Source organism: Maylandia zebra, linkage group LG3 (assembly GCF_041146795.1).
Source record: "Maylandia zebra isolate NMK-2024a linkage group LG3, Mzebra_GT3a, whole genome shotgun sequence".
Lineage (NCBI taxonomy): Eukaryota > Metazoa > Chordata > Actinopteri > Cichliformes > Cichlidae > Maylandia > Maylandia zebra.
The window spans coordinates 50156067-50182735 of record NC_135169.1 but is presented as its reverse complement, the minus strand read 5'-3'; the positions used below and the strand labels follow the sequence as shown (position 1 = coordinate 50182735).

The 26669-nt window shown below is 41.8% G+C and overlaps 1 long non-coding RNA gene across 1 annotated transcript; it reads right to left on the bottom strand.

Annotated features, from left to right (window-relative positions):
- Positions 1-23896: 23896 nt before the first annotated feature.
- LOC143416575 (uncharacterized) lies at positions 23897-26407 on the bottom strand. Its single transcript, XR_013096971.1, has 3 exons — positions 26323-26407; positions 25924-25972; positions 23897-24459 (listed from the first exon to the last, which is right to left on the bottom strand). It is a non-coding gene; the product is annotated as an uncharacterized LOC143416575 (long non-coding RNA).
- Between the last annotated feature and the right edge of the window lie 262 nt (positions 26408-26669).

Below are 26669 nucleotides of genomic sequence, written 5' to 3'. Positions count from 1 at the left end.
ATTTAATGGTTTCAGCTTTGTTTATTTGATCTAAAACTTCAGTCCACGTTCGCAGGGATCAGCTGACACAGATTGCTGGCACAGGCTGGTTAGTTATTTAATGGTTTCAGCTTAGTTTATTTTATCTAAAACTTCAGTGCACGGTTGCAGGGATCAGCTGACACAGATCTCTGGCACAGGCTGGTTGGTTATTTAATGGTTTCAGCTTAGTTTATTTGATCTACAACTTCAGTGCATGGTCGCAAAGATCAGCTGACACAGATCGCTGGCACAGGCTGGTTAGTTATTTAATGGTTTCAGCTTAGTTTATCTAAAACTTCAGTGCACGGTTGCAGGGATCAGCTGACACAGATCCCTGGCACAGGCTGGCTAGTTATTTAATGGTTTCATCTTAGTTTATCTAAAACTTCAGTGCATGGTTGCAGGGATCAGCTGACACAGATCGCTGGTACAGGCTGGTTAGTTATTTAATGGTTTCAACTTAGTTTATTTGATCTAAAACTTCAGTGCACGGTTGCAGGGATCAGCTGACACAGATCGCTGGCACAGGCTGGTTAGTTATTTAATAGTTTCAACTTAGTTTATTTGATCTAAAACTTCAGTGCACGGTTGCAGGGATCAGCTGACACAGATCGCTGGCACAGGCTGGTTAGTTATTTAATGGTTTCAGCTTAGTTTATCTAAAACTTCAGTGCACGGTTGCAGGAATCAGCTGACACAGATCGCTGGCACATGCTGGTTAGTTATTTAATGGTTTCGGTTTGGTTTATTTTATCTAAAACTTCAGTGCACGGTTGCAGGGATCAGCTGACACAGATCGCTGGCACAGGCTGGTTAGTTATTTAATGGTTTCAGCTTAGTTTATCTAAAACTTCAGTGCACGGTTGCAGGGATCAGCTGACACAGATCGCTGGTACAGGCTGGTTAGTTATTTAATGGTTTCAGCCAAGTTTATCTAAAACTTCAGTGCACGGTTGCAGGGATCAGATGACAAAGATAGCTGGCACAGGCTGGTTAGTTATTTAATGGTTTCAGCTTAGTTTATCTAAAACTTCAGTGCACGGTTGCAGGGATCAGCTGACACAGATCGCTGTCACAGGCTGGTTAGTTATTAAAATGGTTTAGGTTTGGTTTATTTAATCTAAAACTTCAGTGCACGGTTGCAGGGATCAGCTGACACAGAATCGCTGGTACAGACTGGTTAGTTATTTAATGGTTTCAGCTTAGTTTATCTAAAACTTCAGTGCACGGTTGCAGGGATCAGCTGACACAGATCGCTGGCACAGGCTGGTTAGTTATTTAATGGTTTAGGTTTGGTTTATTTAATCTAAAACTTCAGTGCACGGTTGCAGGGATCAGCTGACACAGATCGCTGTCACAGGCTGGTTAGTTATTTAATGGTTTCAACTTAGTTTATCTAAAACTTCAGTGCACGGTTGCAGGAATCAGCTGACACAGATCGCTGGCACAGGCTGGTTAGTTATTTAATAGTTTCGGTTTGGTTTATTTTATCTAAAACTTCAGTGCACGGTTGCAGGGATCAGCTGACACAGATCGCTGGCACAGGCTGGTTAGTTATTTAATGGTTTCAGCTTAGTTTATCTAAAACTTCAGTGCACGGTTGCAGGGATCAGCTGACACAGATCGCTGGCACAGGCTGGTTAGTTATTTAATGGTTTCAGCCAAGTTTATCTAAAACTTCAGTGCACGGTTGCAGGGATCAGTTGGCACAGATCGCTGGCACAGGCTGGTTAGTTATTTAATGGTTTCAGCTTTGTTTATTTGATCTAAAACTTCAGTGCACGGTCGCAGGGATCAGCTGACACAGATCGCTGGCACAGGCTGGTTAGTTATTTAATAGTTTCAACTTAGTTTATTTGATCTAAAACTTCAGTGCACGGTTGCAGGGATCAGCTGACACAGATCGCTGGTTAGTTATTTAATGGTTTCAGCTTTGTTTATTTGATCTAAAACTTCAGTCCACGGTTGCAGGGATCAGCTGACACAGATCGCTGGCACAGGCTGGTTAGTTATTTAATGGTTTCAGCTTAGTTTATTTGATCTAAGACTTCAGTGCACGGTTGCAGGGATCAGCTGACCCAGATCGCTGGCACAGGCTGGTTAGTTATTTAATGGTTTCAGCTTAGTTTATTTGATCTAAAACTTCAGTGCACGGTTGCAGGGATCAGCTGACATAGATCGCTGGCACAGGCTGGTTAGTTATTTAATGGTTTCAGCTTAGTTTATTTGATCTAAGACTTCAGTGCACGGTTGCAGGGATCAGCTGACACAGATCGCTGGCACAGGCTGGTTAGTTATTTCGTGGTTTCAGCTTAGTTTATTTTGATCTAAGACTTCAGTGCACGTTCGCAGGGATCAGCTGACACAGATCTCTGGCACAGCCTGGTTGGTTATTTAATGGTTTCAGCTTAGTTTATTTTATCTTAAACTTCAGTGCACGGTCGCAGGGATCAGCTGACACAGATCGCTGGTTAGTTATTTAATGGTTTCAGCTTTGTTTATTTGATCTAAAACTTCAGTCCACGTTCGCAGGGATCAGCTGACCCAGATCGCTGGCACAGGCTGGTTGGTTATTTAATGGTTTCAGCTTAGTTTATTTGATCTAAAACTTCAGTGCACGGTTGCAGGGATCAGCTGACACAGATCGCTGGCACAGGCTGGTTAGTTATTTCGTGGTTTCAGCTTAGTTTATTTTGATCTAAGACTTCAGTGCACGGTTGCAAAGATCAGCTGAAACAGATCGCTGGCACAGGCTGGTTAGTTATTTAATTGTTTCAGCTTAGTTTATCTAAAACTTCAGTGCACGGTTGCAGGGATCAGCTGACACAGATCGTTGGCACAGGCTGGTTAGTTATTTAATGGTTTCAACTTAATTTATCTAAAACTTCAGTGCACGGTTGCAGGAATCAGCTGACACAGATCGCTGGCACAGGCTGGTTAGTTATTTAATGGTTTCAGCTTAGTTTATCTAAAACTTCAGTGCGCGGTTGCAGGGATCAGCTGACACAGATCGCTGGCACAGGCTGGTTAGTTATTTAATGGTTTCAGCCAAGTTTATCTAAAACTTCAGTGCGCGGTTGCAGGGATCAGCTGACACAGATCGCTGTCACAGGCTGGTTAGTTATTTAAATGGTTTCAGGTTAGTTTATTTGATCTAAGACTTCAGTGCATGGTCGCAAAGATCAGCTGACACAGATCCCTGGCACAGGCTGGTTAGTTATTTAATGGTTTCAACTTAGTTTATTTTCTCTAAAACTTCAGTGCACGGTTGCAGGGATCAGCTAACACAGATCCCTGACACACGCTGGTTAGTTATTTAATGGTTTCAACTTAGTTTATTTTCTCTAAAACTTCAGTGCACGGTTGCAGGGATCAGCTGACACAGATCGCTGGCACAGGCTGGTTAGTTATTTAATGGTTTCAACTTAGTTTATTTGATCTAAAACTTCAGTGCACGGTCGCAGTGATCAACTGACACAGATCGCTGGTTAGTTATTTAATGGTTTCAGCTTTGTTTATTTGATCTAAAACTTCAGTCCACGTTTGCAGGGATCAGCTGACACAGATCTCTGGCACAGGCTGGTTGGTTATTTAATGGTTTCAGCTTAGTTTATTTGATCTAAAACTTCAGTGCACGGTTGCAGGGATCAGCTGACACAGATCGCTGGCACAGGCTGGTTAGTTATTTAATGGTTTCAGCTTAGTTTATTTGATCTAAGACGTAAGTGCACGATTGCAGGGATCAGCTGAAACAGATCGCTGGCACAGGCTGGTTAGTTATTTAATGGTTTCAGCTTAGTTTATCTAAAACTTCAGTGCACGGTTGCAGGGATCAGCTGACACAGATCCCTGGCACAGGCTGGTTAGTTATTTAATGGTTTCAGCTTAGTTTATCTAAAACTTCAGTGCACGGTTGCAGGGATCAGATGAAACAGATCGCTGGCACAGGCTGGCTAGTTATTTAATGGTTTCAGCCAAGTTTATCTAAAACTTCAGTGCACGGTTGCAGGGATCAGCTGACACAGATCGCTGGCACAGGCTGGTTAGTTATTTAATGGTTTCAGCTTAGTTTATCTAAAACTTCAGTGCACGGTTGCAGGAATCAGCTGACACAGATCGCTGGCACAGGCTGGTTAGTTATTTAGTGGTTTCAGCTTAGTTTATTTGATCTAAAACTTCAGTGCACGGTCGCAGTGATCAGCTGACACAGATCGCTGGTTAGTTATTTAATGGTTTCAACTTAGTTTATTTTCTCTAAAACTTCAGTGCACGGTTGCAGGGATCAGCTGACACAGATCGCTGGCACAGGCTGGTTAGTTATTTAATGGTTTCAGCTTAGTTTATTTGATCTAAGACGTAAGTGCACGATTGCAGGGATCAGCTGAAACAGATCGCTGGCACAGGCTGGTTAGTTATTTAATGGTTTCAGCCAAGTTTATCTAAAACTTCAGTGCACGGTTGCAGGGATCAGCTGACACAGATCCCTGGCACAGGCTGGTTAGTTATTTAATGGTTTCAGCTTAGTTTATCTAAAACTTCAGTGCACGGTTGCAGGGATCAGATGAAACAGATCGCTGGCACAGGCTGGCTAGTTATTTAATGGTTTCAGCCAAGTTTATCTAAAACTTCAGTGCACGGTTGCAGGGATCAGCTGACACAGATCGCTGGCACAGGCTGGTTAGTTATTTAATGGTTTCAGCTTAGTTTATCTAAAACTTCAGTGCACGGTTGCAGGAATCAGCTGACACAGATCGCTGGCACAGGCTGGTTAGTTATTTAATGGTTTCGGTTTGGTTTATTTTATCTAAAACTTCAGTGCACGGTTGCAGGGATCAGCTGACACAGATCGCTGGCACAGGCTGGTTAGTTATTTAATGGTTTCAGCTTAGTTTATCTAAAACTTCAGTGCACGGTTGCAGGGATCAGCTGAAACAGATCGCTGGTACAGGCTGGTTAGTTATTTAATGGTTTCAGCCAAGTTTATCTAAAACTTCAGTGCACGGTTGCAGGGATCAGCTGACACAGATCCCTGGCACAGGCTGGCTAGTTATTTAATGGTTTCAGCTTAGTTTATTTGATCTAAGACGTAAGTGCACGATTGCAGGGATCAGCTGAAACAGATCGCTGGCACAGGCTGGTTAGTTATTTAATGGTTTCAGCTTAGTTTATCTAAAACTTCAGTGCACGGTTGCAGGGATCAGCTGACACAGATCCCTGGCACAGGCTGGTTAGTTATTTAATGGTTTCAGCTTAGTTTATCTAAAACTTCAGTGCACGGTTGCAGGGATCAGATGAAACAGATCGCTGGCACAGGCTGGCTAGTTATTTAATGGTTTCAGCCAAGTTTATCTAAAACTTCAGTGCACGGTTGCAGGGATCAGCTGACACAGATCGCTGGCACAGGCTGGTTAGTTATTTAATGGTTTCAGCTTAGTTTATCTAAAACTTCAGTGCACGGTTGCAGGAATCAGCTGACACAGATCGCTGGCACAGGCTGGTTAGTTATTTAGTGGTTTCAGCTTAGTTTATTTGATCTAAAACTTCAGTGCACGGTCGCAGTGATCAGCTGACACAGATCGCTGGTTAGTTATTTAATGGTTTCAACTTAGTTTATTTTCTCTAAAACTTCAGTGCACGGTTGCAGGGATCAGCTGACACAGATCGCTGGCACAGGCTGGTTAGTTATTTAATGGTTTCAGCTTAGTTTATTTGATCTAAGACGTAAGTGCACGATTGCAGGGATCAGCTGAAACAGATCGCTGGCACAGGCTGGTTAGTTATTTAATGGTTTCAGCCAAGTTTATCTAAAACTTCAGTGCACGGTTGCAGGGATCAGCTGACACAGATCCCTGGCACAGGCTGGTTAGTTATTTAATGGTTTCAGCTTAGTTTATCTAAAACTTCAGTGCACGGTTGCAGGGATCAGATGAAACAGATCGCTGGCACAGGCTGGCTAGTTATTTAATGGTTTCAGCCAAGTTTATCTAAAACTTCAGTGCACGGTTGCAGGGATCAGCTGACACAGATCGCTGGCACAGGCTGGTTAGTTATTTAATGGTTTCAGCTTAGTTTATCTAAAACTTCAGTGCACGGTTGCAGGAATCAGCTGACACAGATCGCTGGCACAGGCTGGTTAGTTATTTAATGGTTTCGGTTTGGTTTATTTTATCTAAAACTTCAGTGCACGGTTGCAGGGATCAGCTGACACAGATCGCTGGCACAGGCTGGTTAGTTATTTAATGGTTTCAGCTTAGTTTATCTAAAACTTCAGTGCACGGTTGCAGGGATCAGCTGAAACAGATCGCTGGTACAGGCTGGTTAGTTATTTAATGGTTTCAGCCAAGTTTATCTAAAACTTCAGTGCACGGTTGCAGGGATCAGCTGACACAGATCCCTGGCACAGGCTGGCTAGTTATTTAATGGTTTCAGCTTAGTTTATCTAAAACTTCAGTGCACGGTTGCAGGAATCAGCTGACACAGATCGCTGGCACAGGCTGGTTAGTTATTTAATGGTTTTAACTTAGTTTATCTAAAACTTCAGTGCACGGTTGCAGGGATCAGCTGACACAGATCCCTGGCACAGGCTGGTTAGTTATTTAATGGTTTTAACTTAGTTTATTTGATCTAAAACTTCAGTGCACGATTGCAGGGATCAGCTGAAACAGATCGCTGGTACAGGCTGGTTAGTTATTTAATGGTTTCAGCCAAGTTTATCTAAAACTTCAGTGCGCGGTTGCAGGGATCAGCTGACACAGATCCCTTGCACAGGCTGGTTAGTTATTTAATGGTTTCAACTTAGTTTATTTTATCTAAAACTTCTTTGCACGGTCGCAGGGATCCGCTGACACAGATCGCTGGCACAGGCTGGTTAGTTATTTAATGGTTTCAGCTTAGTTTATTTGATCTAAAACTTCAGTGCACGGTTGCAGGGATCAGCTGACACAGATCGCTGTCACAGGCTGGTTAGTTATTTAAATGGTTTCAACTTAGTTTATCATAAAAAACTTCAGTGCACGGTTGCAGGAATCAGCTGAAACAGATCGCTGACACAGGCTGGTTAGTTATTTAATGGTTTCAGCTTAGTTTATCTAAAACTTCAGTGCACGGTTGCAGGGATCAGCTGACACAGATCGCTGGCACAGGCTGGTTAGTTATTTAATGGTTTCAACTTAGTTTATCTAAAACTTCAGTGCACGGTTGCAGGAATCAGCTGACACAGATCGCTGTCACAGGCTGGTTAGTTATTTAATGGTTTCGGTTTGGTTTATTTTATCTAAAACTTCAGTGCACGGTTGCAGGGATCAGCTGACACAGATCGCTGGCACAGGCTGGTTAGTTATTTAATGGTTTCAGCTTAGTTTATCTAAAACTTCAGTGCACGGTTGCAGGGATCAGCTGACACAGATCCCTGGCACAGGCTGGTTAGTTATTTAATGGTTTTAACTTAGTTTATTTGATCTAAAACTTCAGTGCACGATTGCAGGGATCAGCTGAAACAGATCGCTGGTACAGGCTGGTTAGTTATTTAATGGTTTCAGCCAAGTTTATCTAAAACTTCAGTGCGCGGTTGCAGGGTTTAGCTGACACAGATCACTTGCACAGGCTGGTTAGTTATTTAATGGTTTCAACTTAGTTTATTTTATCTAAAACTTCAGTGCACGGTCGCAGGGATCCGCTGACACAGATCGCTGGCACAGGCTGGTTAGTTATTTAATGGTTTTAACTTAGTTTATTTGATCTAAAACTTCAGTGCACGATTGCAGGGATCAGCTGAAACAGATCGCTGGCACAGGCTGGTTAGTTATTTAATGGTTTTAACTTAGTTTATTTGATCTAAAACTTCAGTGCACGGTCGCAGGGATCCGCTGACACAGATCGCTGGCACAGGCTGGTTAGTTATTTAATGGTTTTAACTTAGTTTATTTGATCTAAAACTTCAGTGCACGGTCGCAGGGATCCGCTGACACAGATCGCTGGCACAGGCTGGTTAGTTATTTAATGGTTTCAGCCAAGTTTATCTAAAACTTCAGTGCGCGGTTGCAGGGATCAGCTGACACAGATCCCTTGCACAGGCTGGTTAGTTATTTAATGGTTTCAACTTAGTTTATTTTATCTAAAACATCAGTGCACGGTCGCAGGGATCCGCTGACACAGATCCCTGACACACGCTGGTTAGTTATTTAATGGTTTCAACTTAGTTTATTTTCTCTAAAACTTCAGTGCACGGTTGCAGGGATCAGCTGACACAGATCGCTGGCACAGGCTGGTTAGTTATTTAGTGGTTTCAGCTTAGTTTATTTGATCTAAAACTTCAGTGCACGGTCGCAGTGATCAGCTGACACAGATCGCTGGTTAGTTATTTAATGGTTTCAACTTAGTTTATTTTCTCTAAAACTTCAGTGCACGGTTGCAGGGATCAGCTGACACAGATCGCTGGCACAGGCTGGTTAGTTATTTAGTGGTTTCAGCTTAGTTTATTTGATCTAAAACTTCAGTGCACGGTTGCAGGGATCAGCTGACACAGATCGCTGGCACAGGCTGGTTAGTTATTTAGTGGTTTCAGCTTAGTTTATTTGATCTACAACTTCAGTGCACGTTCGCAGGGATCAGCTGACACAGATCTATGGCACAGCCTGATTGGTTATTTAATGGTTTCAACTTAGTTTATTTTCTCTAAAACTTCAGTGCACGGTTGCAGGGATCAGTTGACAAAGATTCCTGGCACAGGCTGGTTAGTTATTTAATGGTTTCAACTTAGTTTATTTTCTCTAAAACTTCAGTGCACGATTGCAGGGATCAGCTGAAACAGATCGCTGTACAGGCTGGTTAGTTATTTAATGGTTTCAGCCAAGTTTATCTAAAACTTCAGTGCACGATTGCAGGGATCAGCTGACACAGATCGCTGGCACAGGCTGGTTAGTTGTTTAGTGGTTTCAGCTTAGTTTATTTGATCTAAAACTTCAGTGCACGTTTGCAGGGATCAGCTGACACAGATCGCTCGCACAGGCTGGTTGGTTATTTAATGGTTTCAGGTTAGTTTATTTGATCTAAGACTTCAGTGCACGTTCGCAAAGATCAGCTGAAACAGATCTCTGGCACAGGCTGGTTGGTTATTTAATGGTTTCAGCTTAGTTTATTTGATCTAAGACGTAAGTGCACGGTTGCAGGGATCAGCTGACACAGATCGCTGGCACAGGCTGGTTAGTTATTTAATGGTTTCAACTTAGTTTATCTAAAACTTCAGTGCACGGTTGCAGGAATCAGCTGACACAGATCGCTGGCACAGGCTGGTTAGTTATTTAATGGTTTCGGTTTGGTTTATTTGATCTAAAACTTCAGTGCACGGTTGCAGGGATCAGCTGACACAGATCGCTGGCACAGGCTGGTTAGTTATTTAATGGTTTCAGCTTAGTTTATCTAAAACTTCAGTGCACGGTTGCAGGGATCAGATGAAACAGATCGCTGGCACAGGCTGGCTAGTTATTTAATGTTTTCAGCTTAGTTTATCTAAAACTTCAGTGCACGGTTGCAGGGATCAGCTGACACAGATCGCTGGCACAGGCTGGTTAGTTATTTAATGGTTTCAGCTTAGTTTATCTAAAACTTCAGTGCACGGTTGCAGGGATCAGCTGAAACAGATCGCTGGTACAGGCTGGTTAGTTATTTAATGGTTTCAGCCAAGTTTATCTAAAACTTCAGTGCACGGTTGCAGGGATCAGCTGACACAGATCGCTGGCACAGGCTGGTTAGTTATTTAATGGTTTCAGCTTAGTTTATCTAAAACTTCAGTGCACGGTTGCAGGGATCAGCTGAAACAGATCGCTGGTACAGGCTGGTTAGTTATTTAATGGTTTCAGCTTAGTTTATCTAAAACTTCAGTGCACGGTTGCAGGGATCAGCTGAAACAGATCGCTGGCACAGGCTGGTTAGTTATTTAATGGTTTCAGCTTAGTTTATCTAAAACTTCAGTGCACGGTTGCAGGAATCAGCTGACACAGATCGCTGGCACAGGCTGGTTAGTTATTTAATGGTTTCGGTTTGGTTTATTTTATCTAAAACTTCAGTGCACGCTTGCAGGGATCAGCTAACACAGATCCCTGACACACACTGGTTAGTTATTTAATGGTTTCAACTTAGTTTATTTTCTCTAAAACTTCAGTGCACGGTTGCAGGGATCAGCTGACACAGATCGCTGGCACAGGCTGGTTAGTTATTTAATGGTTTTAACTTAGTTTATTTGATCTAAAACTTCAGTGCACGATTGCAGGGATCAGCTGAAACAGATCGCTGGTACAGGCTGGTTAGTTATTTAATGGTTTCAGCCAAGTTTATCTAAAACTTCAGTGCGCGGTTGCAGGGATCAGCTGACACAGATCCCTTGCACAGGCTGGTTAGTTATTTAATGGTTTCAACTTAGTTTATTTTATCTAAAACTTCAGTGCACGGTCGCAGGGATCCGCTGACACAGATCGCTGGCACAGGCTGGTTAGTTATTTAATGGTTTCAGCTTAGTTTATTTGATCTAAAACTTCAGTGCACTCTTGCAGGGATCAGCTGACACAGATCGCTGTCACAGGCTGGTTAGTTATTTAAATGGTTTCAGGTTAGTTTATTTGATCTAAGACTTCAGTGCATGGTCGCAAAGATCAGCTGACACAGATCCCTGGCACAGGCTGGTTAGTTATTTAATGGTTTCAACTTAGTTTATTTTCTCTAAAACTTCAGTGCACGGTTGCAGGGATCAGCTAACACAGATCCCTGACACACGCTGGTTAGTTATTTAATGGTTTCAACTTAGTTTATTTTATCTAAAACTTCAGTGCACGGTTGCAGGGATCAGCTGACACAGATCGCTGGCACAGGCTGGTTAGTTATTTAGTGGTTTCAGCTTAGTTTATTTGATCTAAAACTTCAGTGCACGGTCGCAGTGATCAGCTGACACAGATCGCTGGTTAGTTATTTTATGGTTTCAGCTTTGTTTATTTGATCTACAACTTCAGTCCACGTTCGCAGGGATCAGCTGACACAGATCTCTGGCACAGCCTGGTTGGTTATTTAATGGTTTCAGCTTAGTTTATTTGATCTAAAACTTCAGTGCACGGTTGCAGGGATCAGCTGACACAGATCGCTCGCACAGGCTGGTTAGTTATTTAATGGTTTCAGGTTAGTTTATTTGATCTAAGACTTCAGTGCATGGTCGCAAAGATCAGCTGACACAGATCCCTGGCACAGGCTGGTTAGTTATTTAATGGTTTCAGCTTACTTTATTTTCTGTAAAACTTCAGTGCACAGTTGCAGGGATCAGCTAACACAAATCCCTGACACACGCTGGTTAGTTATTTAATGGTTTCAACTTAGTTTATTTTCTCTAAAAATTCAGTGCACGGTTGCAGGGATCAGTTGACAAAGATTCCTGGCACAGGCTGGTTAGTTATTTAATGGTTTCAACTTAGTTTATTTTCTCTAAAACTTCAGTGCACGGTTGCAGGGATCAGCTGACACAGATCGCTGGCACAGGCTGGTTAGTTATTTAATGGTTTCAGCCAAGTTTATCTAAAACTTCAGTGCACGGTTGCAGGGATCAGCTGACACAGATCCCTGGCACAGGCTGGCTAGTTATTTAATGGTTTCAGCTTAGTTTATCTAAAACTTCAGTGCACGGTTGCAGGGATCAGCTGAAACAGATCGCTGGTACAGGCTGGTTAGTTATTTAATGGATTCGGTTTGGTTTATTTTATCTAAAACTTCAGTGCACGGTTGCAGGGATCAGCTGACACAGATCGCTGGCACAGGTTGGTTAGTTATTTAATGGTTTCAGCTTAGTTTATCTAAAACTTCAGTGCACGGTTGCAGGGATCAGCTGAAACAGATCGCTGGTACAGGCTGGTTAGTTATTTAATGGTTTCAGCCAAGTTTATCTAAAACTTCAGTGCACGGTTGCCGGGATCAGCTGACACAGATCCCTGGCACAGGCTGGCTAGTTATTTAATGGTTTCAGCTTAGTTTATCTAAAACTTCAGTGCACGGTTGCAGGGATCAGCTGACACAGATCGTTGGCACAGGCTGGTTAGTTATTTAATGGTTTCAACTTAGTTTATCTAAAACTTCAGTGCACGGTTGCAGGAATCAGCTGACACAGATCGCTGGCACAGGCTGGTTAGTTATTTAATGGTTTCAGCCAAGTTTATCTAAAACTTCAGTGCACGGTTGCAGGGATCAGCTGACACAGATCCCTGGCACAGGCTGGCTAGTTATTTAATGGTTTCATCTTAGTTTATCTAAAACTTCAGTGCATGGTTGCAGGAATCAGCTGACACAGATCGCTGGCACAGGCTGGTTAGTTATTTAATGGTTTCAGCCAAGTTTATCTAAAACTTCAGTGCACGGTTGCAGGGATCAGCTGACACAGATCCCTGGCACAGGCTGGCTAGTTATTTAATGGTTTCAGCTTAGTTTATCTAAAACTTCAGTGCACGGTTGCAGGAATCAGCTGACACAGATCGCTGGCACAGGCTGGTTAGTTATTTAATGGTTTCGGTTTGGTTTATTTTATCTAAAACTTCAGTGCACGGTTGCAGGGATCAGCTGGCACAGATCGCTCGCACAGGCTGGTTAGTTATTTAATGGTTTCAGGTTAGTTTATTTGATCTAAGACTTCAGTGCATGGTCGCAAAGATCAGCTGACACAGATCCCTGGCACAGGCTGGTTAGTTATTTAATTGTTTCAGCTTACTTTATTTTCTGTAAAACTTCAGTGCACATTTGCAGGGATCAGCTAACACAGATCCCTGACACACGCTGGTTAGTTATTTAATGGTTTCAACTTAGTTTATTTTCTCTAAAAATTCAGTGCACGGTTGCAGGGATCAGTTAACAAAGATTCCTGGCACAGGCTGGTTAGTTATTTAATGGTTTCAACTTAGTTTATTTTCTCTAAAACTTCAGTGCACGGTTGCAGGGATCAGCTAACACAGATCCCTGACACACGCTGGTTAGTTATTTAATGGTTTCAACTTAGTTTATTTTCTCTAAAACTTCAGTGCACGGTTGCAGGGATCAGCTGACACAGATCGCTGGCACAGGCTGGTTAGTTATTTAGTGGTTTCAGCTTAGTTTATTTGATCTAAAACTTCAGTCCACGTTCGCAGGGATCAGCTGACACAGATCTCTGGCACAGCCTGGTTGGTTATTTAATGGTTTCAGCTTAGTTTATTTGATCTAAAACTTCAGTGCACGGTTGCAGGGATCAGCTGACACAGATCGCTGGCACAGGCTGGTTGGTTATTTAATGGTTTCAGGTTAGTTTATTTGATCTAAGACTTCAGTGCACGTTCGCAAAGATCAGCTGAAACAGATCGCTGGCACAGGCTGGTTAGTTATTTAATGGTTTCAACTTAGTTTATTTTATCTTAAACTTCAGTGCACGGTCGCAGGGATCAGCTGACACAGATCGCTGGCACAGGCTGGTTAGTTATTTAATGGTTTCAGCTTAGTTTATTTGATCTAAAACTTCAGTGCACGGTTGCAGGGATCAGCTGACACAGATCGCTGGCACAGGCTGGTTAGTTATTTAATGGTTTCAACTTAGTTTATTTTCTCTAAAACTTCAGTGCACAGTTGCAGGGATCAGCTAACACAGATCCCTGACACACACTGGTTAGTTATTTAATGGTTTCAACTTAGTTTATTTTCTCTAAAACTTCAGTGCACGGTTGCAGGGATCAGCTGACACAGATCGCTGGCACAGGCTGGTTAGTTATTTAATGGTTTCAGCTTAGTTTATCTAAAACTTCAGTGCACGGTTGCAGGGATCAGATGAAACAGATCGCTGGCACAGGCTGGCTAGTTATTTAATGGTTTCAGCTTAGTTTATCTAAAACTTCAGTGCACGGTTGCAGGGATCAGCTGACACAGATCCCTGGCACAGGCTGGTTAGTTATTTAATGGTTTTAACTTAGTTTATTTGATCTAAAACTTCAGTGCACGATTGCAGGGATCAGCTGAAACAGATCGCTGGTACAGGCTGGTTAGTTATTTAATGGTTTCAGCCAAGTTTATCTAAAACTTCAGTGCGCGGTTGCAGGGATCAGCTGACACAGATCCCTTGCACAGGCTGGTTAGTTATTTAATGGTTTCAACTTAGTTTATTTTATCTAAAACTTCAGTGCACGGTTGCAGGGATCCGCTGACACAGATCGCTGTCACAGGCTGGTTAGTTATTTAAATGGTTTCAGGTTAGTTTATTTGATCTAAGACTTCAGTGCATGGTCGCAAAGATCAGCTGACACAGATCGCTGGCACAGGCTGGTTAGTTATTTAATGGTTTCAGCTTAGTTTATTTTATCTAAAACTTCAGTGCACGGTCGCAGTGATCAGCTGACACAGATCGCTGGTTAGTTATTTAATGGTTTCAGCCTTGTTTATTTTCTCTAAAACTTCAGTGCACAGTTGCAGGGATCAGCTAACACAGATCCCTGACACACGCTGGTTAGTTATTTAATGGTTTCAACTTAGTTTATTTTCTCTAAAAATTCAGTGCACGGTTGCAGGGATCAGTTTACAAAGATTCCTGGCACAGGCTGGTTAGTTATTTAATGGTTTCAACTTAGTTTATTTTCTCTAAAACTTCAGTGCACGGTTGCAGGGATCAGCTGACACAGATCGCTGGCACAGGCTGGTTAGTTATTTAGTGGTTTCAGCTTAGTTTATTTGATCTAAAACTTCAGTCCACGTTCGCAGGGATCAGCTGACACAGATCTCTGGCACAGCCTGGTTGGTTATTTAATGGTTTCAGCTTAGTTTATTTGATCTAAAACTTCAGTGCACGGTTGCAGGGATCAGCTGACACAGATCGCTGGCACAGGCTGGTTGGTTATTTAATGGTTTCAGGTTAGTTTATTTGATCTAAGACTTCAGTGCACGTTCGCAAAGATCAGCTGAAACAGATCCCTGGCACAGGCTGGTTAGTTATTTAATGGTTTCAGCTTAGTTTATTTGATCTAAAACTTCAGTGCACGGTTGCAGGGATCAGCTGACACAGATCGCTGTCACAGGCTGGTTAGTTATTTAATTGTTTCAGCTTACTTTATTTTCTGTAAAACTTCAGTGCACAGTTGCAGGGATCAGCTAACACAGATCCCTGACACACACTGGTTAGTTATTTAATGGTTTCAACTTAGTTTATTTTCTCTAAAAATTCAGTGCACGGTTGCAGGGATCAGCTGACACAGATCGCTGGCACAGGCTGGTTAGTTATTTAATGGTTTCAGCTTAGTTTATCTAAAACTTCAGTGCACGGTTGCAGGGATCAGCTGACACAGATCGCTGGCACAGGCTGGCTAGTTATTTAATGGTTTCAGCTTAGTTTATCTAAAACTTCAGTGCACGGTTGCAGGGATCAGCTGACACAGATCCCTGGCACAGGCTGGTTAGTTATTTAATGGTTTTAACTTAGTTTATTTGATCTAAAACTTCAGTGCACGATTGCAGGGATCAGCTGAAACAGATCGCTGGTACAGGCTGGTTAGTTATTTAATGGTTTCAGCCAAGTTTATCTAAAACTTCAGTGCGCGGTTGCAGGGATCAGCTGACACAGATCCCTTGCACAGGCTGGTTAGTTATTTAATGGTTTCAACTTAGTTTATTTTATCTAAAACATCAGTGCACGGTCGCAGGGATCCGCTGACACAGATCGCTGGCACAGGCTGGTTAGTTATTTAATGGTTTCAACTTAGTTTATTTTCTCTAAAACGTCAGTGCACGGTTGCAGGGATCAGCTGACACAGATCGCTGGCACAGGCTGGTTAGTTATTTAGTGGTTTCAGCTTAGTTTATTTGATCTAAAACTTCAGTCCACGTTCGCAGGGATCAGCTGACACAGATCTCTGGCACAGCCTGGTTGGTTATTTAATGGTTTCAGCTTAGTTTATTTGATCTAAAACTTCAGTGCACGGTTGCAGGGATCAGCTGACACAGATCGCTGGCACAGGCTGGTTGGTTATTTAATGGTTTCAGGTTAGTTTATTTGATCTAAGACTTCAGTGCACGTTCGCAAAGATCAGCTGAAACAGATCCCTGGCATAGGCTGGTTAGTTATTTAATGGTTTCAACTTAGTTTATTTTATCTTAAACTTCAGTGCACGGTCGCAGGGATCAGCTGACACAGATCGCTGGCACAGGCTGGTTAGTTATTTAATGGTTTCAGCTTAGTTTATTTGATCTAAAACTTCAGTGCACGGTTGCAGGGATCAGCTGACACAGATCGCTGTCACAGGCTGGTTAGTTATTTAATTGTTTCAGCTTACTTTATTTTCTGTAAAACTTCAGTGCACAGTTGCAGGGATCAGCTAACACAGATCCCTGACACACACTGGTTAGTTATTTAATGGTTTCAACTTAGTTTATTTTCTCTAAAAATTCAGTGCACGGTTGCAGGGATCAGCTGACACAGATCGCTGGCACAGGCTGGTTAGTTATTTAATGGTTTCAGCTTAGTTTATCTAAAACTTCAGTGCACGGTTGCAGGGATCAGCTGACACAGATCGCTGGCACAGGCTGGCTAGTTATTTAGTGGTTTCAGCTTAGTTTATCTAAAACTTCAGTGCACGGTTGCAGGGATCAGCTGACACAGATCCCTGGCACAGGCTGGTTAGTTATTTAATGGTTTTAACTTAGTTTATTTGATCTAAAACTTCAGTGCACGATTGCAGGGATCAGCTGAAACAGATCGCTGGTACAGGCTGGTTAGTTATTTAATGGTTTCAGCCAAGTTTATCTAAAACTTCAGTGCGCGGTTGCAGGGATCAGCTGACACAGATCCCTTGCACAGGCTGGTTAGTTATTTAATGGTTTCAACTTAGTTTATTTTATCTAAAACATCAGTGCACGGTCGCAGGGATCCGCTGACACAGATCGCTGGCACAGGCTGGTTAGTTATTTAATGGTTTCAGCTTAGTTTATTTGATCTAAAACTTCAGTGCACGCTTGCAGGGATCAGCTGACACAGATCGCTGTCACAGGCTGGTTAGTTATTTAAATGGTTTCAGGTTAGTTTATTTTCTCTAAAACTTCAGTGCACGGTTGCAGGGATCAGCTAACACAGATCCCTGACACACGCTGGTTAGTTATTTAATGGTTTCAACTTAGTTTATTTTCTCTAAAACTTCAGTGCACGGTTGCAGGGATCAGCTAACACAGATCCCTGACACACGCTGGTTAGTTATTTAATGGTTTCAACTTAGTTTATTTTCTCTAAAACTTCAGTGCACGGTTGCAGGGATCAGCTGACACAGATCGCTGGCACAGGCTGGTTAGTTATTTAATGGTTTTAACTTAGTTTATTTGATCTAAAACTTCTGTGCACGGTCGCAGTGATCAGCTGACACATATCGCTGGTTAGTTATTTTATGGTTTCAGCTTTGTTTATTTGATCTACAACTTCAGTCCACGTTCGCAGGGATCAGCTGACACAGATCTCTGGCGCAGCCTGGTTGGTTATTTAATGGTTTCAGCTTAGTTTATTTGATCTAAAACTTCAGTGCACGGTTGCAGGGATCAGCTGACACAGATCGCTCGCACAGGCTGGTTAGTTATTTAATGTTTCAGGTTAGTTTATTTGATCTAAGACTTCAGTGCATGGTCGCAAAGATCAGCTGACACAGATCCCTGGCACAAGCTGGTTAGTTATTTAATGGTTTCAGCTTACTTTATTTTCTGTAAAACTTCAGTGCACAGTTGCAGGGATCAGCTAACACAGATCCCTGGCACACGCTGGTTAGTTATTTAATGGTTTCAACTTAGTTTATTTTCTCTAAAAATTCAGTGCACGGTTGCAGGGATCAGTTGACAAAGATTCCTGGCACAGGCTGGTTAGTTATTTAATGGTTTCAACTTAGTTTATTTTCTCTAAAACTTCAGTGCACGGTTGCAGGGATCAGCTGACACAGATCGCTGGCACAGGCTGGTTAGTTGTTTAGTGGTTTCAGCTTAGTTTATTTGATCTAAAACTTCAGTCCACGTTCGCAGGGATCAGCTGACACAGATCTCTGGCACAGCCTGGTTGGTTATTTAATGGTTTCAGCTTAGTTTATTTGATCTAAAACTTCAGTGCACGGTTGCAGGGATCAGCTGACACAGATCGCTCGCACAGGCTGGTTGGTTATTTAATGGTTTCAGGTTAGTTTATTTGATCTAAGACTTCAGTGCACGTTCGCAAAGATCAGCTGAAACAGATCGCTGGCACAGATCCCTTGCACAGGCTGGTTAGTTATTTAATGGTTTCAACTTAGTTTATTTTATCTTAAACTTCAGTGCACGGTCGCAGGGATCAGCTGACACAGATCGCTGGTTAGTTATTTAATGGTTTCAGCTTAGTTTATTTTATCTAAAACTTCAGTGCACGGTCGCAGGGATCAGCTGACCCAGATCGCTGGCACAGGCTGGTTAGTTATTTAATGGTTTCAGCTTAGTTTATTTGATCTAAGACTTCAGTGCACGGTTGCAGGGATCAGCTGACACAGATCGCTGGTTAGTTATTTAATGGTTTCAGCTTTGTTTATTTGATCTAAAACTTCAGTCCACGTTCGCAGGGATCAGCTGACACAGATCTCTGGCACAGGCTGGTTGGTTATTTAATGGTTTCAGCTTAGTTTATTTTCTCTAAAACTTCAGTGCACGGTTGCAGGGATCAGCTGACAAAGATTCCTGGCACAGGCTGGTTAGTTATTTAATGGTTTCAACTTAGTTTATTTTCTCTAAAACTTCAGTGCACGGTTGCAGGGATCAGCTGACACAGATCGCTGGCACAGGCTGGTTAGTTGTTTAGTGGTTTCAGCTTAGTTTATTTGATCTAAGACTTCAGTGCACGTTCGCAAAGATCAGCTGAAACAGATCGCTGGCAAAGATCCCTTGCACAGGCTGGTTAGTTATTTAATGGTTTCAGCTTAGTTTATTTTATCTTAAACTTCAGTGCACGGTCGCAGGGATCCGCTGACATAGATCGCTGGTTAGTTATTTAATGGTTTCAACTTAGTTTATTTTATCTTAAACTTCAGTGCACGGTCGCAGGGATCCGCTGACACAAATCGCTGGTTAGTTATTTAATGGTTTCAGCTTAGTTTATTTTATCTTAAACTTCAGTGCACGGTCGCAGGGATCAGCTGACACAGATCGCTGGTTAGTTATTTAATGGTTTCAGCTTTGTTTATTTGATCTAAAACTTCAGTCCACGTTCGCAGGGATCAGCTGACCCAGATCGCTGGCACAGGCTGGTTAGTTATTTAATGGTTTCAGCTTAGTTTATTTGATCTAAGACTTCAGTGCACGGTTGCAGGGATCAGCTGACACAGATCGCTGGCACAGGCTGGTTAGTTATTTAATGGTTTCAGCTTAGTTTATTTGATCTAAAACTTCAGTGCACGGTTGCAGGGATCAGCTGACACAGATCGCTGTCACAGGCTGGTTAGTTATTTAAATGGTTTCAACTTAGTTTATCATAAAAAACTTCAGTGCACGGTTGCAGGAATCAGCTGAAACAGATCGCTGGCACAGGCTGGTTAGTTATTTAATGGTTTCAGCTTAGTTTATCTAAAACTTCAGTGCACGGTTGCAGGGATCAGCTGACACAGATCGTTGGCACAGGCTGGTTAGTTATTTAATGGTTTCAACTTAGTTTATCTAAAACTTCAGTGCACGGTTGCAGGAATCAGATGAAACAGATCGCTGGCACAGGCTGGCTAGTTATTTAATGGTTTCAGCTTAGTTTATCTAAAACTTCAGTGCACGGTTGCAGGGATCAGCTGACACAGATCGCTGGCACAGGCTGGCTAGTTATTTAATGGTTTCAGCCAAGTTTATCTAAAACTTCAGTGCACGGTTGCAGGAATCAGCTGAAACAGATCGCTGGCACAGGCTGGTTAGTTATTTAATGGTTTCAGCCAAGTTTATCTAAAACTTCAGTGCACGGTTGCAGGGATCAGCTGACACAGATCCCTGGCACAGGCTGGCTAGTTATTTAATGGTTTCAGCTTAGTTTATCTAAAACTTCAGTGCACGGTTGCAGGAATCAGCTGGCACAGATCGCTCGCACAGGCTGGTTAGTTATTTAATGGTTTCAGGTTAGTTTATTTGATCTAAGACTTCAGTGCATGGTCGCAAAGATCAGCTAACACAGATCGCTGGCACAGGCTGGTTAGTTATTTAATGGTTTCGGTTTGGTTTATTTTCTCTAAAACTTCAGTGCACGGTTGCAGGGATCAGCTGACACAGATCGTTGGCACAGGCTGGCTAGTTATTTAATGGTTTCAACTTAGTTTATCTAAAACTTCAGTGCACGGTTGCAGGAATCAGATGAAACAGATCGCTGGCACAGGCTGGCTAGTTATTTAATGGTTTCAGCTTAGTTTATCTAAAACTTCAGTGCACGGTTGCAGGGATCAGCTGACACAGATCGCTGGCACAGGCTGGCTAGTTATTTAATGGTTTCAGCTTAGTTTATCTAAAACTTCAGTGCACGGTTGCAGGAATCAGCTGACACAGATCGCTGGCACAGGCTGGTTAGTTATTTAATGGTTTCAGCCAAGTTTATCTAAAACTTCAGTGCACGGTTGCAGGGATCAGCTGAAACAGATCGCTGGCACAGGCTGGTTAGTTATTTAATGGTTTCAGCCAAGTTTATCTAAAACTTCAGTGCACGGTTGCAGGGATCAGCTGACACAGATCCCTGGCACAGGCTGGCTAGTTATTTAATGGTTTCAGCTTAGTTTATCTAAGACTTCAGTGCATGGTCGCAAAGATCAGCTAACACAGATCCCTGGCACAGGCTGGTTAGTTATTTAATTGTTTCAGCTTACTTTATTTTCTGTAAAACTTCAGTGCACATTTGCAGGGATCAGCTGACACAGATCCCTGACACAGGCTGGCTAGTTATTTAATGGTTTCCACTTAGTTTATTTTTTCTAAAACTTCAGTGCACGGTTGCAGGGATCAGCTGACACAGATCGCTGGCACAGGCTGGTTAGTTATTTAGTGGTTTCAGCTTAGTTTATTTGATCTAAAACTTCAGTCCACGTTCGCAGGGATCAGCTGACACAGATCTCTGGCACAGCCTGGTTGGTTATTTAATGGTTTCAGCTTAGTTTATTTGATCTAAAACTTCAGTGCACGGTTGCAGGGATCAGCTGACACAGATCGCTCGCACAGGCTGGTTGGTTATTTAATGGTTTCAGGTTAGTTTATTTGATCTAAGACTTCAGTGCACGTTCGCAAAGATCAGCTGAAACAGATCGCTGGCACAGATCGCTCTCACAGGCTGGTTGGTTATTTAATGGTTTCAACTTAGTTTATTTTATCTTAAACTTCAGTGCACGGTCGCAGGGATCCGCTGACACAGATCGCTGGTTAGTTATTTAATGGTTTCAGCTTAGTTTATTTTATCTAAAACTTCAGTGCACGGTCGCAGGGATCAGCTGACACAGATCACTGGTTAGTTATTTAATGGTTTCAGCTTTGTTTATTTGATCTAAGACTTCAGTGCACGGTTGCAGGGATCAGCTGACACAGATCGCTGGCACAGGCTGGTTAGTTATTTAATGGTTTCAACTTAGTTTATTTTATCTAAAACTTCAGTGCACGGTCGCAGTGATCAACTGACACAGATCGCTGGTTAGTTATTTAATGGTTTCAGCTTTGTTTATTTGATCTAAAACTTCAGTCCACGTTCGCAGGGATCAGCTGACACAGATCGCTGGTTAGTTATTTAATGGTTTCAGCTTAGTTTATTTGATCTAAGACGTAAGTGCACGGTTGCAGGGATCAGCTGACACAGATCACTGGCACAGGCTGGTTAGTTATTTAATGGTTTCAGCTTAGTTTATTTGATCTAAAACTTCAGTGCACGGTTGCAGGGATCAGCTGACACAGATCGCTGTCACAGGCTGGTTAGTTATTTAAATGGTTTCAACTTAGTTTATCATAAAAAACTTCAGTGCACGGTTGCAGGAATCAGCTGAAACAGATCGCTGGCACAGGCTGGTTAGTTATTTAATGGTTTCAACTTAGTTTATCTAAAACTTCAGTGCACGGTTGCAGGAATCAGCTGACACAGATCGCTGGCACAGGCTGGCTAGTTATTTAATGGTTTCGGTTTGGTTTATTTTATCTAAAACTTCAGTGCACGGTTGCAGGGATCAGCTGACACAGATCGCTGGCACAGGCTGGTTAGTTATTTAATGGTTTCAGCTTAGTTTATCTAAAACTTCAGTGCACGGTTGCAGGGATCAGCTGACACAGATCCCTGGCACAGGCTGGCTAGTTATTTAATGGTTTCAGCTTAGTTTATCTAAAACTTCAGTGCACGGTTGCAGGAATCAGCTGACACAGATCGCTGGCACAGGCTTGTTAGTTATTTAATGGTTTCGGTTTGGTTTATTTTATCTAAAACTTCAGTGCACGGTTGCAGGGATCAGCTGACACAGATCGCTGGCACAGGCTGGTTAGTTATTTAATGGTTTCAGCTTAGTTTATTTGATCTAAGACTTCAGTGCATGGTCGCAAAGATCAGCTGACACAGATCCCTGACACACGCTGGTTAGTTATTTAATGGTTTCAACTTAGTTTATTTTCTCTAAAACTTCAGTGCACGGTTGCAGGGATCAGCTGACACAGATCGCTGGTTAGTTATTTAATGGTTTCAGCTTTGTTTATTTGATCTACAACTTCAGTCCACGTTCGCAGGGATCAGCTGACACAGATCTCTGGCACAGGCTGGTTGGTTATTTAATGGTTTCAGCTTAGTTTATTTGATCTAAAACTTCAGTGCACGGTTGCAGGGATCAGCTGACACAGATCTCTGGCACAGCCTGGTTGGTTATTTAATGGTTTCAGCTTAGTTTATTTGATCTAAAACTTCAGTGCACGGTTGCAGGGATCAGCTGACACAGATCGCTCGCACAGGCTGGTTAGTTATTTAATGGTTTCAGGTTAGTTTATTTGATCTAAGACTTCAGTGCATGGTCGCAAATATCAGCTGACACAGATCCCTGGCACAGGCTGGTTAGTTATTTAATTGTTTCAGCTTACTTTATTTTCTGTAAAACTTCAGTGCACATTTGCAGGGATCAGCTAACACAGATCCCTGACACACGCTGGTTAGTTATTTAATGGTTTCAACTTAGTTTATTTTCTCTAAAAATTCAGTGCACGGTTGCAGGGATCAGTTGACAAAGATTCCTGGCACAGGCTGGTTAGTTATTTAATGGTTTCAACTTAGTTTATTTTCTCTAAAACTTCAGTGCACGGTTGCAGGGATCAGCTGACACAGATCGCTGGCACAGGCTGGTTAGTTATTTAGTGGTTTCAGCTTAGTTTATTTGATCTAAAACTTCAGTCCACGTTCGCAGGGATCAGCTGACACAGATCTCTGGCACAGATCCCTTGCACAGGCTGGTTAGTTATTTAATGGTTTCAACTTAGTTTATTTTATCTTAAACTTCAGTGCATGGTCGCAGGGATCCGCTGACACAGATCGCTGGTTAGTTATTTAATGGTTTCAGCTTAGTTTATTTTATCTAAAACTTCAGTGCACGGTCGCAGGGATCAGCTGACACAGATCGCTGGTTAGTTATTTAATGGTTTCAGCTTTGTTTATTTGATCTAAAACTTCAGTCCACGTTCGCAGGGATCAGCTGACCCAGATCGCTGGCACAGGCTGGTTAGTTATTTAATGGTTTCAGCTTAGTTTATTTGATCAAAGACGTAAGTGCACGGTTGCAGGGATCAGCTGACACAGATCGCTGGCACAGAAAGAAAACATCTCCCTGTCATTGGCTTTCATTTGAAAATGAAATTAGAATGACAACATGTTAATATGCTTGCAAATTATTTTAATGGGTTGATAAACATTTGTGGAAGTGCCGATGTAGGGCAGGATGCTTCCTACACCTGTGGCATGCACTTGTGTTTCTGTAAATGAATTGCTTGGACGAAGCGTTTTCCACAGTTATTACAGGGGAATGGTTTTTCTCCTGTGTGAATACGCTGGTGCATTTTCAAGTTCCCTAAGTGAGAGAACCTTTTTCCACACTCATCACAGGGGAATGGTTTTTCTCCTGTGTGGGTGTATTGGTGTCTTTTCAAAGGACTTCGGTGAGTGAAGGTCTTTCCACACTCTTCACAGAGGAATGGTTTTTTTCCACTGTGCCCAAACTGATGCACCTGAAGATGAACTAACTGGGCAAAGCTCTGGCCACACTGATCACAAGAATAGGGTTTTTGTCCAGTGTGCAGACGCTGATGGACCTTCAAACTTAATAGTGTTTTGAACATTTTCCCACACTGCTCACAGAGGTATCGTTTGGTGTGAACTTTTGTGCGCAGATCCAGCTGTTCTTCAGTTGAATCTACCCCCTTCTTATGGTGAGGTCTTCTTTGCATTTTCCCGGTCTGTATATAAAGAGAAAGAAGAGATGGACAGAGTAACAACAATCTACAACCATTTGATCTGATAGACTTCCTCCTTACAAAGACTGAGGTGTTGTGAAAAAGTGGAAATGGGAAATTACTGAAGAGTTGTTGTGTCCTTCTTTCATAAACTCCTCCCGCCAGGTGAGGGATGAAAAACGTGTTTGTAGTCAGAAGATGTTTTGATGCAGTCAGCATGCTCATTACCCCAACAATATTTTGCATATTAATTATACATGTTTTTTACCCATTTATATGTAACTTAAACAGGCTATTTACAAGTAAGCAAAGTAATCCTGTTCACACGTCACCAAATGCAAACACAAACCCACTATTCAACAACGGAAACTCTGTGCTTCCCCATCTGATTCCATAATTGGAGTCAGCAGGGAAACTGCAATTTTAGTGAAAGGTAAGTAAAAATATATCCTGGCTGTACCTGTAATGCCAAAAATGCTAAATTAACTGTTCCCCTGGCCCCTTTGGGAACATTTTTATGTCACTGTGAAGTTTACCTTTCACCTTCACATAAGATAAGATAAGATAAACCTTTATTAGTCCCACACATAGGAAATTTGTTTGTTCACAGCAGAAAGTGGACAGTAAAAAGTTAAGAGCAGCAAAGTCTACTCTTCATTCTATCAGAAACAGTTATCACAGCTCGTACATTTTCTTTTTACACATATATGTAAGCACTGAGCCAAATTTAGTAATGCCAACACATTAAAAGAACAACATTTGTCTCTTATGTATGATACATCTATATATACACTGTAACAGATACTTGTCTTTGAGTGAAGATTTAAGGTGATATAAATAAATAACTGCAACTTGAATCTTTACTGAAGCTCAGTATTTGACACAGAGTTCAAACTCACTGCTGTAATAACTAATAATGATTAATATAATAACTATAATATTGGCCATATTATAGTTACATTACCAAAGTGAGATGATTTTAGTCTCATGAACAACACTATCTAATTGTTATTTACTAGCTAATCTTAAAATGACTGTTCAGTACAGAAATGAAGCCCAACAATCATGTTTGTACAGTCCTGTGGTCTCAGCCTCAGATTCTTATCAAATCACACAGAGCTCATGTAGAAACAAATGTACAAAATATGTTCTCCTTCATTTCTGTCAAACAAAGCTGTATGAAACGTTTCCAAGCCTCGCACTTCCGGCCTTAACGGTCTTTGAGTACGCGGACCTTGAGGACCGTTAAGGCTGCGTACTTTAAAGCTGCAGACCCCGAATTGGGATACAGCCTTAACGTCGTTTTCCTTCGCTATTTAAATTCACAAGCACTACATAATCTCATAGTGCCACCTACCTGGCATTCCTCGGGATCAGCAGTTAATTTTCATGAGGCAATTTTAGGTGGGTTACACTTGGAATGCCATGTCTCTTCCTTATCTAATGTGTCACGTTAAAGTGACTTACCTCTGCCACTGTGAGCATTTGGCTGCTGGTGTTACTCAGTGAATCAGCTCTGACAAACATAAAGATAATAAGTTTAGAGAAAAATTATCCAAATACTGCCTTAAAAACAACAATGATGTTAAGACTTCTCATCCAAGCACATAAATGAAAAACAACATATGTACCTTTAAAATTTAGCTTGAAAATATGATTAAATACTTTAAAGTAGCAATAAGAAAGATAATCAAGTTAGATACTACAAATTTACAGACATTTCGTCTCGTGTTTGTGCCTAGTTTTAAAGATAAACTGGACCTGAAACATGAATTCAATTGAAAATAACACAATTAAAAGGAAAAAAAAACACTGAATGTCCTTTGATTTACTAAAACTACCACTGACCACCAGTTTTTTTCTTACCCTTGGCATGTGAGGGACATTTGTTTTGGTCCTGCTTAATGCTTGCCTTCACTGAACTCTGAGAGATGCACCAATGGTTCCCATGGTATCCAAAGCTGACTCCACTTCATAAGGTTCCAGAAGTGAATTTAAAAATCAACACCAAGTATTTAATGAACCACAAATCCCAGCAGGATAACAACCACTGGTGTTTTTTCCTCCAAACTTTATTTATTCAAAGTCATAAACAAAACAAAATAATAACTAACAACGAAATCAAAACTGACATAAAAGAAATAAAACCCACTCAAACTCATTATTGAACAAAATCAGTTACATTTACATTTCATCTTGTCAGAATATAATAC